Here is a 19297-nt window from a genome sequence, read left to right as displayed (position 1 = left end):
CTGGAAGCTATAAATAAAAACATAAGTTATCTAATTTAACTATTAACAAGAGAGAAATTTAGTGTCCTACTACTAGTCTCAGTCATTGAATTCTGCTTTCTTCAGCATACTCACCATCTCAGCAACATTTTGAGCTAATTGTTGATCAGTAATCATGGAATATAATTAATTTCAAAACTCCAAAATGTTGAGTCAGAGAAACTGAAAACTGAGTGGTTCCATTGAACTTTTGATGTCAGAGCATAGAGAATGTATAGTTTGAACTTTGAAGTTTTTCAAAAAGTTTTACTGTATAACTTAAGATTGAGAGTAACACATTTCAGGCCAATGCTGGGAACAAATCAAATAAAGCGAGGTAATGAATGAATGTGAGTCAAGGGAGTGCCCTGGAGAGTACATTTCACTGAAACCATTGCATGATTTGTATTGATTAATCAGTGGTGGCTTTATGCTGGGCGTTGTGAACAGACTGGATAGCTTATAATAGTTTAGAGCCATACTTCACCAAAATAATTGCTTCACCAAAATAATTGCTATTTTCTTTACATTTGACTTTCATGTATTAATGACGATGGTACACGGAGGATGCAAAATAATACCACCTTACATTTGTGCTTTGCTTTACAGCTTTGATGGGCCTCATGCTTATTTCCCATTAGATTATCACAACTTCTAGGGTAGGTAGAAGCGGTATTATATCCCATTGCATGGTATTATACCCCATTGCATGGATGAGGAATTTGTTGCTCTGATCTGTAAGTGTGCTAGGTTACACACGAGTATAACCCCTCCCCGTTGTTCTTTGCACATATTCACAAGATTAAGAGAGTTTAGAATTCTTAGGTAATCTATCAACCTGAGTGATGATTGAGTATAATGGATCAAATAGGTTCTAATGCCTGGACTTGCCTCCAGGACCTGCAAGCAAAAACTGTATGATCTTGGACAAATAACTTGGCTTCACTGCTTGTCAATTTGCTCACCTATGAAATAGGAGTAATAATACTTGTCTTCCTATTAGGATTAAATTAACAAATACCTACAATTCTTGTAAACAGAGCCTGTAGATGCCAAGTCTTTAGTAAGAGTTAACTATTATTAATATTATTTAAAAATGCAGCAAAATCTTGATTTGTGCTAGTGAAATATGAATCTGTAAAACACATACACTTATAAATGTGTGCAACTGCATTTTTTAATGGTTATGATAGCATGTATGTATTTATTTATTTATTTTAACTTTTTATTTTATCTTGGCATATAGTTGATTAACAACATTGTGTTAGTTTCAGGTGTACAACAGAGTGATTCAGTTATACATATACATGTATCTATTCTTTTTCAAATTCTTTTCCCAATTAGATTGTTACAGAATATTGAGCAGAGTTCCCTGTGCTACACAGTACATCCCTGTTGGTTATCCACTTTAAATATAGCGCAACTGCATTGTCTTTAATTGTGAAATTGTAAATACTTGCTAATCAAACATATTTTTTCCTAGAAAATGGAGTCTAGCAAGAATAAAAAATATCTGGGCACTCATAAGTGTTTATGGTTCCATTGCCCCACCAGGACACCTTTCAGGCTATGCAACTTTTAATTTATCTGTTCCTGATGGGGCGGGCAGTAAAGAAGGGAAGCCAAACCACTAGTACTTCTTGAAACCATATTTATTCCCACGTCGTATTTTAATTGTATTATTTCTTTTTATGCTCCCAAGATATATAACCAAATGTAGAACAGTTGAAAAATACAGAGAAACATAAAAAAAATCCAAATAATCCTATCCCACTGCCTAAAGATAGCTGCTATTTATATTTTGATCTACTTTCTGTCAGACATCTTTCTATGTCGATAAATAGATGTCTATATTATATTTCAGTCACAGTCCTGGCCAGAAATTGAAGTCAACCCAGCTGGGTTAAGTAAAGAGACTTTAAGGAAAGGACTCTTTATAGGGATGTGGATAGGGATTAAGGAACAGACAAGGAGTGGATAGTGAGGCCACCACCCAGACAGTAGCAGTATCAGGAAGCTCTTACCACCTCCAGGGCTGAAGTGAAAGACAAGAAAATAGTGGTACTGGAACCCAGTTAAGCTGAAGCCAAAGAGGAGTGGGTACTCCCTGGGATCATGGAAGAGAAACAGCTCCCACCAGAAATGCAGTACTGATACAAAGAGAGAGTTGGAAGAAATTCTCTTCTCTCTCCTTCTGTAGTCACCATCTTCATTAGTTTAATCCAACTGGAAGTCAGAAGGATATTCAGTTCTAGGCATCAGCCAGGGGCACAGAACAGGACACAGAAGGGGATTGGAAGGATGGACTGGGTTGTCAAATGGACAATAATTGACATATTGGCCATTATGGACACACCATACTTAAACTCAGGAATCTCCTATAGTTGGTTATGTGTATTGTTTCCTATAAAAAAATAGCTTGTTTTAAAATGGCCATATAAAATGATATGCACATGTTTACTGCCCAGTTAACTTATAGGATATTTATTCCAAATGAAGCTATGAGGCTGTTTATCTCTTGGTGATCTGCAGTAATAGTTTATAAACAACCATAACTCAACTTAAGCTTATAATTGGTGAAAATGTTACCAATAAGTGTATCATTGCCATCACATTTGTGATGTGCCTCTTCACTTTTTCAAAGCATCCTCCTCTTGATAATCTCATTTGAGCCCCATGACACTCTGGAGATGGCTGACAAGTAAACTCCTTACCATACTCATTCCTTTTGAGTAAGTCTATGTTGTTCCTTTTAGTCTGTGTCTGGTATTGGCTTTGTTTTGAGTTGCCTTTAACCTCAGCAATTCCAATTTTGTTTAAAATTTAATGAACTACTTTTTCTTTCTCAAGCTGTATTTCATCTGGCTAAGATATTTCCATTATGTTTGCTGTACTTGATATCTATTTTATCCTTTTTCTGTAAAGGTGGGAAAATCCAGGATCAGGAAGACTTTCCATTTATAGTTTCATAAAGTTAGGAGAAAAAATGCCGGCTAAGACCAAAACAATTAGGCTGAAAAGAGGTCTATGAGGGTATAGAATATGCTTGTTCACTGACATGCCTGGCACATGAATAAATGAACCAACCCAAGTTTTCTTGGACTTCAGTAGACTGAGTACAAATGAGTTCATCTTACCATTGGCCGGTTGCAGTGGCTCTTAGAACGTGGCTGCCCAACTGTAGATAGACCCTTAGCTTTCTCTTCCAAGTCTCCCTTAGGGTTTCTGGAATTCACAGGTGCATATCTCACTTCCTTGTGTAGAAGTCTGTGTATTTTCTACGCCAGCCAATTTTTCTTCTTTTTTTCCTTTTAGCTTTGCTGAAAGGTTCAAACTTGGTTCCATGTGTGAACAGACCTATCCTCTGCTCCATTTTTCCAGCCCTCTGCCTCCTCTAAATACATGGAGGAGAATAAATTGACACTCAGGCATTTATCAGATCTTTCAGCACTAGAGCAACTCCAGAGCTCCTAGAGAGAGAAATAGGAGGTGTCAGCGGGATAAGGATTTGGGGGCAAGAGACCTAGAAATAAAAGGCAGGGGAAGGGGATTAAAGCCAAAGGTAATTAATTCTCAACTGTACCAAAAGCCCACCTTGGCAGAAGGTTGGGGGGTGGGGTATAGGTCAGTCCCTGTGCCACCTTCCTCCAGGTGTGGAAGATGGGATATGAGACTTTAGTTTTTCACAAACACTTTACAACAACCTATTCTCATTTTATTCATGAGAGGTATTTATTCATTTATTTATTCTCTTTGGTAGAATGCACAAGCATATTCTAGAGCCACGTACCCCCATGCCTATCTTACCTTGAAATTGTCTGAGGTGTATCTTTTCAGTGACAGGTGGCATAGCCAGATATGTACCAGGGTAAAGTTTGGGATCATAGGTGGGCATGCTCATCTCATGGGAGAAGCAAACAATCAAAGCAGAGGAGTATTTATGCAGCAGTGGGGCCCCTTGTCTTCTGGCTAAAAGTGCAGTGCTGCCAGGTTGGGAGTGATGAGGGCATCTAGTTTTGCTTATTGATTTAGCAGATGTCCCATGATGTTTAGGCCTGATTAGGAAGGGAAAAAATTGGAGATGTCATTTTGATTAATATTTGAGCTCCCACAGTGTATTTGACACTGACAACTCTGGGCAGTTTTGTCACCCTCATTGCTATGAGACACAATAGAGATAATGTAATACTGATATTTTCCCCTAAAATGCATACCAGAAATAAATCTCTGCTCTTAGTTCATTTTTCTTTTGAGAATTGAATTTAAATTAATTCTGAGGACTTTTCTGTTCACAGCAATGGATTTACATAGCAGAAAACTTGTATAATGAATTTCTTGTGTGTTATTAAATATAAATGATATTATTGAAGGTCTTCTGTTAAGCTTATGGCCTGTGTTGTGAAATATGCTATATTAAACAACTGAATTTTTTTGTGGGAAAAATGAAGGCTTATTTGCTTGAAAATAAAACATTTATTGATAAGATAGGTCAAAAAAACTTTTTCTGTAAAGGGTTGGAGAGTAAATATTTTCAGCTTTGTGGTCCATATGATCTCTTTTGCAGCTACTGAACTCTGCCCTTGTATGTAGCACAGAAGCCACTGACAATACATAAAGGAGTGGGTGAGGCTTTGTTCCAATAAAACTTTATTTACAAAAGCAGACAACAGGCTGGATTTGCCTTGCAGCAGTAGTTTATAGACCCCTAAGAATGATGGTAGTTTTTTTTTTCTCTTTAATTTATTTATTTTATTTTTGGCTGTGTTGGGTCTTCGTTGCTGCGCACGGGCTTTCTCTAGTTGTGGCAAGCGGGGGCTACTCTTCATTGAGGTGCGCGGGCTTCTCATTGCAGTGGCTTCTCTTTGTTGTGGAGCACAGGCTCTAGGCATGTGGGCTTCAGTAGTTGTGGCATGTGGGCTCAGTAGTTGTGACTCGTGGGCTCTAGAGCACAGGCTCAGTAGTTGTGGTGCATGGGCTTAGTTGCTCTGCAGCATGTGGGATCTTCCCAGACCAGGGATTGAACCTGTGTCCCCTGCATTGGCAGGTGGATTCTTAACCACTATGCCACCAGGGAAGCCTGATGGTCATTCTTTTTAAAGATCACTATTTTGACACCTCATTCTAAAGCAGTTTGTAATTTTAATTCATTATACTTCACTGACTCTCTATGGTTATACCCATTTTGCAAAGGAGGAAATGGAGCACAGAGATTTTCTGAATCCGAAGGTCCTCAGGCTGAGTGTTGGGCACTTGCACTGGAATGTGTGTCTCTCTTTCGTTCTGGTGTGTTCTTCACTGTACCGTACAACAGGAGCACCTTCTGCAGATGGAGGTTAGCTTTTTGAGACTGTCAAGCAGGGAATTACATAAGAAAAACTCTGAGAAGAAAAGAAATGGCTACCAGGACCCCCACCCCCACCCCGCCATTGCTCCCTTGAAGGAGAGGGTCTCTGGCTATCTCTTGGCACCTGGCTCTCAATTTACATGCAGTTCTAACAGCCCTGGTCATCAGATTTCTCAGCTGACAGATTAGAAACAGCAAATTGCAAGTGGGGAGACTGTTAGTGGCAGGCACTCTGGTAGCAGAAGCAACAGCTGACGGGAAGGGAGGATAGGCAAAACTATGTGTCACTGCTCAGGGCAGTCCTTCCTGTACTCAGGGGAAGACGGTCACCCAGAAACATAAATGCTGAGATTGTTTCCCTTGTTCAGGAAGCTCTTAAATATGTTACGGGCAGCTGCCAGTCCCCTTCCTGTGGCTCCTGCTGGGGAGCTGGGCTTTCTCTTTCCCAGCACTAGCTTCAAGAAGAATATTTAAAGGCATTATATCCAAGGTGGATTCTAGACCTAAGAAAATCTCAGAAGCGGCTTGGGGCCTGGAGTTCAAGGCCAATGAGTGGGTAGAACTGAGAGTCCATGTGAATCTATTTTTGTTAATGTCTTCTTGTGTCTGCTCAGGTAATGTGAGCTGTGTGACCTTGAGCAGGAAGCTTTACTGCTGCAGTGTGGCCTGAGGATCCAGCCTCTGGTTATGACATGGTTTCTGTGGGAAAACACATTCTGAGTTTTAAAACAACCATCTTATAAACAGACCATTGGAACAAAGCCTATGAATATGAAATTAAGGAAGTAAGGAAGAAGATAATACATTTTGGAGTTATTTTCACCACAGGTGTTAAATTTCCTCTCTCTTAATTTCTTTTTCTTAGTGAAATGAGTAGCAGTTAGCTATAAAATTATTCAATCTACTATGATGCCATGTAAATGAAGCATTTGTTCTTCCATGGTTTCAAAGTACAAGAAAAAAAGAAAATTTAAAAACTAAAACTATTAAGAGAGATAAATGAAGTTTGTCAACTAATAGCTAATAGGCCATATTTTTAGAAAACATCCAGTGTTTAATCTACTATAGATCTGAGTTTCCTTTAATTGTTTAGGGTGAGGTCTATATAGATATATGCAAGGCACAGTCTCCCAGATATATGTAGTCATATTTTCCCTAACAGAATAGAATCATGTGTCTAAATTCCTACTTTGCCACGCCAAAATATCACAGAAGGTCACTACTTGGAGGAGTAATTTTCCAGTCCACAAATTTTAGTTGGTTTTCTTCTTTTGCAGTATATGTTGGGTTGGCCAAAAAGTTAGTTCGGATTTTTCCGTAAGGTGTAACAGAAAAACCTGAATGAACGTTTTGGCAAACCCAATAGTATATTTAGTATATAGCATAGAGTATATAAAATAAAAATTTTAAATTCCACTAGTTACCAACTATACCATTCTGAGGGGCAGTTTTGCTTGGTTTTCTCATCAAGGAAAGACACCCCTTTGTAGATATAGGGGTAAAGTTATGTTGTGTCGACTGCCTTGTCAGCACAAAACAAGTATGACTTTCATTATATGCGTTTTAAAGGTAGGTTTTGGGTATGCAGCATCCGACAGGCCGTAGTCTCTCCAGTGTGTCATTTTCTCAAAGTCACGTTATTTTGTTGTGGTAGATTATAGATGGAACTCTCTTGGGATGATTGTTTTTAGAAAACAAAAATAGGATGCATTAAAGCACAGGGTGGGCTTTTTTCCTATATCACCTTTTCTTCTTTATTATAATAATTACTGATGTTATTGCTCAACGTGTATTTTTAGTTTTACTGCCTATTTTTTGAATCTTTATTTTTTTGTCCTTGGTCCTAGTTATCACAGCTACACTATAATTTCAGATTTTGATTCACGTAGTATTGTGTGCATGTGCATGCAAGTTTTTATTGTACGCACTTGTGCATATGAGCTTTGTCTGCAGTTTAGCTACTGAATAGTTGCACAATTGTCAAAGTTCAATGTCTTGAGTAGAAATTAGCATCCAGAGGGGTTATGACCATGAGCCCTGAGATTCGTACTGCTGGGTTTGAATCTTGTTCTACTCTTTCCAATCTTTATTATCCCCAGTCAACTTTTAACTCCTCAAAGAATCACCATCTCTTCATGGCAATTAGCACTGAATAAACATTAACTATTACTTATTAAGTCCTTCATATATTACCATACCAGTTTATACTGAAAATTTCACTGTTTCTCCCTCTTTACCTCCTGTCCCCACTCTAGTTGAGCTCAACAGTTATTTCTTATTCTGATGAAAGGCATACCACTCTGAGGTATACTAGAATTATCACATATGGCCTTCCAATAAAATCATGGAAAGTTTATCCCTTTGAAACAGTTTGAAAAAACATAGGGCAACGTATAAGAATGTGGTATATGAATTATGCTAAAGTGCCCAAATGTACTGACAAGTATTCTAAGCTCTTAGCTGAAGTCAGGGATGAGGGCAAGTTAGTGTAGTGGAGAGTTTTGTTACTAGTTCCCATAGCACAATGTACTTATAATTTCATACTTAAAATTTCATACTTCAGTAGCCTAAAACACCATAAGGGCAAGAACTGTGTCTGTCATGTTCACTGTTCTATTCCCAAAAGCTAGCATAACACCTAACACATGGGAAGAAATTAACAAATATTTGTTGAATTTAATTAAAAATTTTAAAAATATTTAGCTTTTGTAAACAATATGCTACTAAACAACCAATGAATCACTGAAGAACTCAGAGAGGAAGTAAAAAGTACCTAGAGACAAATGAAAATGAAAACATGTTGATCCAAAACCTACAGGATGCAGCAAAAGCAGTTGTAAGAGGTAGTAGTATAGCCATACAAGCTTACCTCAGGAAACAAGAAAAATCTCAAATAAACAACTTAAACTTACACCTAAAGGAAGTAGAGAAAGAACAAACAAAACTCAAAGTTAGTAGAAGGAAAGAAATCATAGAGATCAGAACAGAAATAAATAAAATAGAGACTAAAAAAAAAATAGAAAAGATAAATGAAGCTAAAAGCTGATTCTCAGAAAAGATAAACAAAATTGATAAACTTTTTGCAAGAATCATTAAGAAAAAAGGGAAAGGGCCAAAATCAATAAAATCAGAAATTAAAAAGGAGAAGTTACAACCAACACCACAGAAATACAAAAGATTATAAGAGACTACTAAGAAAAACTGTATGCCAATAAAATGGACAACCTAGAAGAAATGGACGAAATTTCTAAGAAGAAATTCTTAGAAAGGTACAATCTCCCAGGACTGAACCAAGAAGAAATGGAAAATTTGAACAGACCAATTACAAGTAATGGAATTTAATCAGTAATTTAAAAAATACCAACAAACAAAAGTCCAGGACCAGCTTTTTATAGGTGAATTCTACCAAACATTTAAAGAAGTGTTAACACCTATCCTTCTGAAAGTATTCCAAAAATTGCAGAGGAAGGAACACCCCCAAACTCATTCTATGAGGCCAGCATTACCCTGATACCAAAACCAGACAAAGATATCTCAAAAAGGAAAATTACATATTACTGATGAACATACATGCAAAAATCCTCAACAAAATGTTAGCAAAGCAAATCCAACAATACATTAAAAGGATCATACACCATGATCAAGTGGGATTTATCCCAGGGTTGCAAGGATTTTTCAGTATCTTCAAATCAGTCAATTTGATATACCACATTACCAAATAGAAAACTAAAAACCATATGATCATCTCAATAGATGGATAAAAAGCTTTTGACAAAATTCAACACCCATTTATAATAAAAACTCTCCAGAAAGTTGGCATAGAGGGAACATACCTCAACATAATAAAGGCCATAGATGACAAACTCACAGCTAACATCATACTCAACAGTGAAAAGCTGAAAGCATTCCCTCTAAGATCAGGAACAAGGCAAGGATGTCTACTCTCACCACTTTTATTCAACATAGTATTGGAAGTCCTAACCATAACAACCAGAGAAGAAAAAGAAATAAAAGGAATCCTAATTGGAAAGGAATATGCAAAACTGTCACTATTTGCAGGTGACATGATACTATATGTATAAAATCCTAAAGATGCCACCAGAAAACTACTAGAGCTCATCAATGAATTCAGTAAAGTTGCAGGATTCAAAATTAATGTACAGAAATCTGTTGCAGTCTATACACTAACAATGAACTGCCAGAAAGAGAAATTAAGGAAACAATCCCACTTACCATCACATTAAAAAGAATAAGATACCTAGGAATAAACCTACCTAGGGAGGTAAAATATCTGTACTTGGAAAATGATAAGACACTGATGAAAGAAATTAAAGGTGACACAAACAGATGGGAAGATATACCTTATTTTTGGATTGGAAGAACTGATATTGTTAAAATGGCCATACTACCCAAGATAGTCTACAGATTCAAGGCGATCCCTATCAAAACACCAATGGCATTTTGGACAGAACTAGAACAAATAATCTTAAAATTTGTATGGAAACACAAAAGATCCCAAGTAGCCAAAACAATCTTGAGAAAGAAGAACAGAGCTGGAGGAATCATGTGCCCTGACTTCAGACTATACTACAAAGCTACAGTAATCAAAACAGTATGGTATTGGCATGAAAAACGGAAATATAGATCAATGGAACAGGATAGGAAGCCCAGAGATAAACCCACACATTTATGGTCAATTAATCTACAACAGAGGAGGCAAGAATATACAGTGGAGAAAAGAGTCTCTTCAATAAGTGGCACTGGGGAAACTGGACAGCTATATTTAAAAGAATGAAATTAGGAAATTCTCTAATATCATATACAAAAGTAAACTCAAAATGGATTAAAGACCTAAATGTAAGACCGGAAACCATAAAATGCTAGAAGGAAACATAGGCAGAACTCTCTTTGACATAATTCATAGCAATAGTTTTTGGATCTGTCTCCTAAAGCAAAGGAAATAAGAGCAAAAATAAACAAATGGACCTAATTAAACTTAAAAGCTTTTACAGCAAAGGAAACCATCAACAAAACAAAAAGACAGCCTACTGAATGGGAAAAAATATTTGCAAATGATATGACTGAAAAGGGGTTAATGTCCAACATATACAAACAGCTCATACAACTCAACATCAAAAAAACAACCTGATTAAAAAATTAAAAAATTAAAAATTAAAAAAAAAAAATTAAAAAATTAAAAATTAAAAAAAATTTAAAAATAAACATTTTTCCAAAGAGGACGTGCAGATGGCCAATAAGCACATGAAAAGATGCTCAACATTGCTATTCATCAGGGAAAATGCAAATCAAAACCACAATGAGATATCGCCTGTCAGATTGGCTATCATTAAAAAGAACACAAATAACAAATGTTGGTGAGGATGTGGAGAAAAGGCAACCCTCGTCACTGTTGGTGGGAATGTAAATTGGTGCAGCCACTGTGGAAGACAGTGAGGAGGTTTCTCAAAAGACTAAAAATATAACTACTATGTGACCCAGCCATTCCAATCCTGGGTATATATCTGAATAAACAAAAACACTAATTCGAAAAGATACATGCACCCCGAAGTTCATAGCAGCATTATTTACAGTTGCCATGAAACCTAAGTGTCCATTAACAGTTGAATGGATAAAGAAGATGTGGTATATATCAATATGTACAAAATGGAATATTACTCAGCTATAAAAAAGAATGAAATTTTGCCATTTGCAAAAACATGGATTTAGAGGATATTATGCTAAGTGAAATAAGTTCGAGAAAGAGAAATATTGTATGATACCACTTATATGTTGAATCTAAAAAATACAACAAACTAGTGAATATAACAATAAAGAAACAGACTCACAGATATAACAAACAAAACTAGTGGTTACCAGTGGGGAGAGAGAAGGGGAGAGGGGCAACAGAGGGGTTGAGGTAAAAACTATTATATGTAAAATAAACTAAATGATGTATTGTTCAACACAGGAACTATAGCCAACATTTTATAATAACTATAAATGAAGTATAACCTTTAAAAATTGTGAGTCACTATACTGTACACCTGTAACTTACATAATATTGTACATCAACTATACTTCAATAAAAATGCAAAATAATTTAATCTATGGCTACTAAAAAGGAATTTGGAAAAAGTTTGGATAAGACATAAAACCTCTTCTGGGAAAAAAATTTAAAAATATTTAGCTTCTGTAAGCATAAATCATTCCATACGACTCATTATTCACTCCTAATCTATCAAACTAATGTTCCTGCCCAATATTTAGCGACAGAAAATTGTGCCACTGTTAATTTGTGCACTTTTTGGCAAATCACTAAATTGATCAAAGCCTTAGTTTCCTCATGGTGATGGTGATGATACTTAATACAATGCTGCAGAAGAGATGTGAGAAGTTAGTATGTGTGAGAATGCTGGCTTTATTTTATTAATTAACCACATATATGTGTGTATATATTACACATATATTTATATACATAAATATCTATATATCTATTTCTATCTATCCACATATATATATAAATATATATATATATATATATCACATGGTTGTGCTAATAAAAAAGAAACCAGAGCAACAAAAGAAAAATAAATGGGACTCCATAAAAATTAACAACTTTTGCCCATCAAAGGACATTATGAAGAATGTGAAAAGACAGCCTACAGAATGGATAAACTTATTTGCAAATTATATATCTCATAAATGTTTAATATCCAGAATGTATAAAGAACCCTTACAACATAATAAAAAGACAAACAAGACAATTTTTAAAAGGACAAAGACTTGAATAGATATTCCTTCAAATAAGATATGCAAACGGCCAACAAGCACATGAAAAGATTATCAACATGTTAGCCATCAGGGAAATGGAAATCAAAATCACAATGAAATACCACATCACATTCACATTTATAATAAAAAAATGGAAAATAACAAATTTGCCAAAGATGCAGAGACATAGGAACCCTTATAGATTGCCAGTGGGAATATGAAGTGGTGCAGCCACTGTAGGAAACAGTTTGGCAATTCCTCAGAATTTAACCAGAAATACCATATGAACCAGCAATTTCACTTCTAGGTATAGACCCAGAGAAATAACAACATATATCTACACAGAAACTTGTACGTGAATGTTTGTACCAGCACTGTTTGTAATAGCCCAAGGGTGGAAACAACCCAAATGTTCATCAGTGGATGAAGGGATAAACAAATTATGGTGTATACAATGAAATTATCATCTATCCAAATGAGGAACTGATACAAGCTACAATTTGGATGCACCTCAGAAACATTATGCTAAGTGAAAGAAGCCAGTCACAAAAGATCTTATATTTTGTGATTCTTTTTATATGATATATCAAGAATAAGCAAATCCATAGAGGTAGAAAGTAGATTAGTGGTTATCAGGAGATGGGGAACGATTGCTTAATGGGTATTGGGTTGTCCTTCAGGGGTGATGAAAAAAATGTGAAACTAGAGAGAGTTGGTGGTTGCACAACATTGTAAATGCACTAAATGCCACTGAATTGTACACTTTGAAATGGTTAATTTTATGTTATGTCAGTTTCACCTCAATATAAATAAGAAAATGCAGAAATACAGATAGTATAAAGGAAACATTTTTAAAAGCAGTAGAATTCTAAAATTTGTTGATAATCATTAATGGTTAGCATATTATAATTTTAATGTTTTTTCCTTTTACATATTAATCTATACAGAGACATGCTTATATTTATTTTGGTTTGTGAAAGTGTTTAATAAGGCATTATCCAATTATTAGTTCATTATTTTCATTATTGATATAACAAACCGGGATGTATAATGGGGGTCTTTAGAGGTTTTTTTAAACCCTAAATGAAATCAAGTATTTCTTTCCATTTTGAATGTAGGAAACATTTCACAGCAGTATTAGCAATACCTGTGACTTTCTCAACAATAGACATCACAGGTAATTTTCATATCACATTACAATTGTTGCCAGTATCTCAAAGTATCATTTATGTTTATCAGTGTCGTAAACTTTTAGCCCCACCACTAGTTCTTGCTATTTAAATACATTAATAAAGAAGCATATAATTTTTTAAAAAATTATTTTGATGATTATATTTCAATATAATTGATATTCTTTATTATCCTGTATATTTTATTTCCAACATTTTAAAATATTAATTGTGAGAAAGGGTTCATTGGCATTCCCACTGCTAAAGGGGTTCATGGCACAAAAATGGTTAAGAATTCCCTGTTGGTCTAAATGATTTGTAATGTGGGATGCATCAGAATTACTCAATGGTAGCAGTACAGTTGGGGAGTATAAATCGATATCTGCCTTTTTAAAAAATATCAGAGCAAAAATACAATAATAATAAAGAATTTAACCTTATTTTTCAACCAAATTAAATCCAACAATTAACAGTGCAGCACTGAAGAGAGGCATATGAGTCTCATTGTATATTTTCTTTTACTTCCATATTAAGCCTCGGTAGACTCCTTTTACATGCATGTGAATACACACACACACACACACACACACACACACACACGTGTGAATGTATTGCCCACCCCCCCACAGGAATCTTCTGTAATTCCATGTAGTGAACATGAACCTCTACTTTGGTGAAATTATATAAATCTTCATTTGATTTTATAATTTTACAAGCTTTCAAAGTAAAGAAATTCCAAGGATGTAGACAAATTCAAGAAAACAATAATCTTCATGGGGTAGTTTCTGCTGTGCTCTTTAAAAATCCATATATCACATTGAAAATCTATTAACAACAGAAGCCCAAATAATTTTCTTTTCCCAAATTTGGATTTGTTTCTTTCTCAATCCTCATTTGTTATAAACATTTGAACAATTTTCTACATTTTATTGAAAAATTATACTTTATGTGAATATGGCTCCATATTGTTTTTAGATACCCCAGATGACTTTTAAAATTCTACAGTATATGATTAATTTTTATCTGATAACACACATACAGGAATATGCGTGTGTGTGTATACATTTTAATTAATGTATTATTCAACTTCATCATTTTTTAATCTTCTGGCATGTTAATATGTATTAGTCATATTGTGGTATTTGCAGGTTGTCTTTGGAGCATTTTGTATGGTCAGAAAAAAATATGAACATCAATACAGTCTCATTCTAATCATAAAAATAAATACTTTTTGCTCTTAAAATTACTTTCACCAATTAAGTGCCATGCTTCACTGCTTTTATTATTTCCCTTGTCAGCTGCTATCTTTCTGGGTTTTATTTTAGTAAAGAAAATACTTGCAGTAATCAGTTTTAGCTTATTCCTGCAGTCTGATTAAATTTTGGATCAAGTGCTGGCTGCATATGTTAGTTACAAATCTGCATTTAATGTTCTCAGGAGCTTATTCTATAGCAACAAAAAGAGGAACACATCAGGAAGGCTGCTCTGTGGCTCTTCCTTAACTTGGCCCCTTTTGCGAGCATTTTATATGAACACTTGGAACATTAGTGGGTTTCACAGCTGCCATGTTTGGTGAAATAAACCCAAAGGAGCCATCTGCCCCTCCCCATGCTGCCTCCTTTCAATTCCCTAACAACTTCACAGTAGCCAGCTGCCACAGAAACGATTGGAAAAGCAAGACTCAGTGGACTGTAATGATTGTTATTCTCTGGGAAAGTGGGTTCTCTGATTTGGCTGAGAGATAAAGGATATTGAACGCACTTGATTCATCTGAGGGTATCAATAATATCCAACTTCCACCATTAACTTACTTGTTAGGATTTGATGGGAAAGGTCTTTTGTGTTTCCAGGGTTGAATCAGGAGAAAACAAATCCAAAGGTCAAGTCCTTGGCTTGGGTGGTGAGCAGGGAATTTGACTACGGGAATGTTGTCAGATTTTATCTTGTGCCATACAAAAAGTTGGTTGCTAATCTCAGCCTTGTCAAAAGTCCTGCGCCAGGATTGGCCCACTATTTTTCCCTTTCACATTCAAATGCAGGTGGATTCCATCCACTCTAGGCCAAAGAAGACAACGGACTTGTTTCAGCCACTTGGAAGAGTCAGAGTAACAGAAGCTCCACTGAGGGACACAGGATGTCATCTTATAGTTTGTTCATTGTTTGAGGGGATAGCAAGTCGTTTTTGTAACGTTAGTTAAACGAATTGTACTTTATGCTGACAGGTCGAAATTGAGAACCAGGAAAAGAACTGGAATAAGAAGATTTGGTAAGACAGTTTACCTTTAACCCATGATTTGCACTGGAGGTTAACCTTCTTTGGTCATCACATTTCTCTTACTTCCAGAAGCATCAGTTTTAAGTCTAGTTAGGATTATCACATTTTACATGTTTCTTATTTTATGTCTGTTATTCTTAAAACATATTCTTATCTTCATTTTTCACATCCATGATTGCCTTCCCAAGTTTGGCCTGTTAATGAAACTATCCCTCATCAATGATTTTTATAAAGCAAGTTTTGCTTTCTTTAAATACTAGATTTAAAAGAATCTTTAATACATTATAATCTAATAATATATAAATAAAACAATCAGCAAAACTGGAAGTTTAGAATTAGATGACTTAGCTTATCTGAATAGAGATAAGGAGAGGTCAAATGCATGATCCAATATCCTATACTATAGAAAACTGAGCACCCTACCAACTTATTTCAGAAAATATCTTTTTCGTTAGCTCTGGCCTCCTGGCTATCAGTTATTGTGAATAAAGGTCCACGTTCTTCTAGCCGCAATTTAAAACTTAAAAGCTGTGAAAACAAAAGTTTTTTGTTTTTTTTATTAGTTTGTGGTAAGGCAACAAAACCAAACCTTAATTCACATGAGGTTATTTATTCCACGAAGTGTGAGTACTCTCTTTTTGCTGCACATATATGACACGTTTGATTACTGTCTGCTCTTCCAGGCTCTGCTATAATTGTTTTACAATATGCATTTATGCATGATCTTTTTTCTGCAAAATCTGAAAAATCCTGAATTCTAAAACACTATGGTCCCAAATGTTTGTTTGTTTGTTTTTAAATAAATTTATTTTTTTATTTTTTATTTTGGCTGCGTTGAGTCTTCGTTGCTGTGCGCGGGCTTTCTCTAGTTGCGGCGAGCAGGGGCTACTCTTCGTTGCGGTGTGTGGGCTTCTCATTGCGGTGGCTTCTCTTGTTGAGGAGCACGGGCTCTAGGTGCGTGGGCTTCATTAGTTGTGGCACGCGGGCTCAGTAGTTGTGGCTCACGGGATCTAGAGCACAGGCTCAGTAGTTGTGGCACACCAGCTTCATTGCTCTGCGGCACGTGGGATCTTCCCGGACCAGGGCTCGAACCTGTGTCCCCTGCATTGGCAGGCAGATTCTTAACCACTGCACCACCAGGGAAGTACCTCAAATGTTTTGAATAAGGAATTATGGGTTTCTGTTATCTTTGTCTGTTATTCTCCCCAAAGTATTTGATAGCTTTCTACAAAATGCCATGTATACTCTGTGTCTTTGTTTTCTTGCCTCCCATTTATTTAACACATTTTAATCTGGCTTCTGCCTCCACTATTCTAATGGAACTGTTCTTGAGGTCACCTCGTTGCCAAGTCCAGTTGTCATTCTCTGGATGGCAAGTACTTGACTTGTCTGCACTCTGTCATCAGTGTCCTTCTTTTCTCTCTCCACCCTCAGCCTCACATGATACTGCCTTCTCCTGATGGCCAATAGCCCCTCTTTCCCAGGTTGTCCTACTTGTGTATGCTCTTTCTCTATTGTTTCCTGAGTCTGTTCTCAGTGTCCTTCTCCTTTTGTTTGTATTTTCCTTGGCCTATTTTACCAACACAGATGCTTTTTTTGTATGGTAAGATACACATAGCAGAAATTTTACAATTGTAACTATTTTTCAGTGCATAGTTCTGGGGAATTAAACACATTTACATTGTTGTGCAACCATCCTCACCATCTTGGGAACATTTCCATCTTCCAAAAATGGAACTCTGTACCTATTTAAAAAAAGTCTTCATTCCTCCCTCCCCTCAGCCCTTTGCAAACACCAATCTACTTTCTGTCTCTATGAATTTGAATCTGACTACGCTAGGTACCTCATAAAAATGGAATCAGTACAGTATTTGTCCTTTTGTGATTGACTTATCTCACTTAGCACAATGTCACCAAGGTTCATCCATGTTGTAGCATGTGTCAGAATATCCTCTCTTTTTAAGGCTGAATAATGCTTCATTAATGTTTTCTAATTCAGAACTGGGTAGGACAATTGTTGATGCCATATGTAACTACATACAAATCACTTAGAGGAAGTGGCAGTGGATTATATACTATAGAAACAGTGATGGTGGTGAGAAGAGTAGGATAAAATGCTCTGGTTAAAGAATAAGAAAAAGGAAATGGTTCTATAGAGTGAAGAACACACCAAAGACCACTGGCTATATAAGTAAACTAAATAGCCATTCCATGAAAGTCCTGATCAGTAATTCCAAAGGGCATTACTGCTTCTTAACCTCAATATTGTCAAGTGTCTAGTAATGAACTTGGATCACTTGAAAGATAAGCTATGTTCTACATTTATTTTGTAAGCCTCCAGTAAAACATTGAATTATATAGTATATTTCAGAAGTACCAAAAACATTTAAAAATATACTTTAGGGCCAGATGGATTGTAATCTTTATCATCTTTTACATGACCTGTTGAAAATTTTCCTGACTACCTTGCCAGTCAAACACTTTCTTTAGTTCTCTTCTCCTTATTGCCAACCAAACATGATTTACTTTAAACTTAGCCCTGAAGATGCCAAGCCTCAAGGTCTGTGGTAGAAATGTACCTTACTGCACAGCATTCTTCTTGCCTTTTCCTAGCTTTTAGTCAAAATACCTTCCCTGACCACTTCCTCAACCACAGCACACACAAATCCCCTGAAACTTATCCTTTCTGAACCTCTGTTTTTTTGTACCTTCCTGCATTAAGAATTAAATAAGATGTGTATTAAGTGCTAAGCAAAGATTAAAGCGTACTTAATTAATGGTAGCTAATGGCAGTTTTGATGATGATGATGTTAAAAAGGAGAAGAAAAAATATATCTTACATATAATTCGTTCTGAAATAATTCAGAGCTTTTTTTTTTTTTTTTTTTTTTTTTTTTTTTGCGGTATGCGGGCCTCTCACTGTTGTGGCCTCTCCTGTTGCGGAGCACAGGCTCCGGACGCGCAGGCTCAGCGGCCATGGCTCACGGGCCCAGCTGCTCCGTGGCATGTGGGATCTACCCGGACCAGGGCACGAACCCGTGTCCTCTGCATCGGCAGGCGGACTCTCAACCACTGCGCCACCAGGGAAGCCTAATTCAGAGTTTTAAAAAGGCATTTTTTTGATGTGGTATATTATTGCTCAATCCCAGCTATTTAGTGAATCTCCTCCTGGTTTCTAATACTCAGAGTATGAACGTAGGAGAAGGGGATTATTAAAGAGTATGGAATGTCTAGACAGCCTTCACGTTTATTTGTTTTTATGACTATGCATGTATATATTTAGTTATTTATTTTGCTTAAGAAGCAGGACTTTCACATGTAAAATAGTGAAAACAACAACAACAAAACTTGAGGTCTAAATCTATGGTCCAAAGTAAAAGTACTGCCACAAGTCCTACCTGCATTAGTTTCTTATTGCTGCGTAACAGATCACCACAAATTTAGCAACTTAAAACAATACCCATTTATTAACTCACAGTTATGTAAGTCAGTCCAGGTGAGCTCAGCTAGGTTCTCTGCTTAGGGTTTCACAAGGTCAAATTCAAGGTTCAGCTAACTGGGCTCTGAACTGGAGGCTTTGAGAAAGAATTCAATTCCAAGCTCATTCAGTCCTTGGCAGAATTTAGTTCTTTATGGTTGTAGGTATGAGGTCCTTGCTGGCTGTTGGTGCTGTCACTCTCAGCTCCTCCAGGCCACACCCTGATTCTTCTTTGTGACTTC

The 19297-nt window shown here is 36.2% G+C and overlaps 1 protein-coding gene across 1 annotated transcript in view; it reads left to right on the top strand.

The window, feature by feature from the left end:
- WDR72 (WD repeat domain 72) overlaps positions 1–19297 on the top strand; it is a 192111-nt gene that overhangs the window by 29694 nt on the left and 143120 nt on the right. The gene's annotated exons all lie outside the window — the stretch shown is intronic.

The sequence above is a fragment of the Pseudorca crassidens genome, chromosome 1 (assembly GCF_039906515.1).
Source record: "Pseudorca crassidens isolate mPseCra1 chromosome 1, mPseCra1.hap1, whole genome shotgun sequence".
NCBI classification, from domain to species: domain Eukaryota; kingdom Metazoa; phylum Chordata; class Mammalia; order Artiodactyla; family Delphinidae; genus Pseudorca; species Pseudorca crassidens.
Note: the sequence above shows the minus strand (reverse complement) of the source record. Positions and strands in the feature narration are given on the sequence as shown.